Below are 1040 nucleotides of genomic sequence, written 5' to 3'. Positions count from 1 at the left end.
AGGTTGGTTGAAAAAGGGGTGCAAAACGAGGACTTCCAAGGAGGTCACCCATCCCAACACTACTCTCGCCCAAGCACGTTTAACTGTGGAGTTCTGATGGGATCCGATGCACTGGTGCTGATATGGTCGCACCCATAATATTATGTTCTCAAATAATACTTAAGTAGATTCCAATGACATTATGATTTTGGGGCCTCTTCATTCCGGCGGGCCGAAGGAGATCAAAAATGCATTTTTTAACTATGCGAGCCCGAACGATGGGCCTAAGGCACATCGACAATCATCTGTCTTAGAAAGAGCTTCCCAGAATAGGGTCATAATGTCGAATCATAGTCTTGTGCAAAAAGTTATTTCCATTCTCATGCAGTTAGGTTCTAGGACCCTCCTGTCGACTTTACGGGTCCCACGATACAGATTTCTTATCCCGATGCGAGGCGAGCCAAGACGAGGACTTCCTAGGAGGTCAACCATCCATGTACTACTCTCACCCAAGCACGCTTAACTACAGAGTTTTGATGGGATCCGGTGCACTGGTGCTGGTATGGTCGCAAACATAATGTTATGTTCTAAAATAATACATAAGTAAACTCTGATGAAATGGTGATTTTTGGGCATCTTCATTCTGACAGGCTGAATGTGATCAAAAATGCATTTTTTGACTGCGTGGCCATGGCTGATGTGCTTGAGGCACATCGTTGATCGTCCGGCTCGGAAACAACTTTCCAAAATGGGTTCATAGTGTTGTATCAGAATCCATGGCAAAAAGTTATTGCCATTCCCGCACGGTCGGGTCCAAGGACCCGCTCATCACCTTCACGGATCTGACAATGCAGATCTCTTCGCCCGATGCGAGGTGAGCCAACACTGCCACTTGTTCGTAGGCTATGGCGAAGAGCTGCAAAAAAAAGAAAAAAAAAAGAGTATGTTGGTTGAAAAAGGGGTGAAACACGAGGACTTCCCAGGAGGTCACCCATCCCAATACTTCTCTCTCCCAAGCAAGCTTTTCTGCGGAGTTCTGATGGGATCCGGTGCATTAGTAC

At 46.2% G+C, this 1040-nt stretch overlaps 2 pseudogenes; both read right to left on the bottom strand.

Moving 5' to 3' along the window:
* Nucleotides 1-15: 15 nt before the first annotated feature.
* LOC114578915 lies at nucleotides 16-134 on the bottom strand (annotated as a pseudogene).
* Nucleotides 135-433: 299 nt separating this feature from the next.
* On the bottom strand, nucleotides 434-553 carry LOC114578916 (annotated as a pseudogene).
* Between the last annotated feature and the right edge of the window lie 487 nt (nucleotides 554-1040).

This window comes from Dendrobium catenatum, unplaced genomic scaffold, assembly GCF_001605985.2.
Source record: "Dendrobium catenatum unplaced genomic scaffold, ASM160598v2 original_scaffold_217357, whole genome shotgun sequence".
In the NCBI taxonomy this organism is placed as follows: Eukaryota; Viridiplantae; Streptophyta; class Magnoliopsida; order Asparagales; family Orchidaceae; genus Dendrobium; species Dendrobium catenatum.
This window is presented reverse-complemented; position numbering and strand designations above follow the sequence as displayed.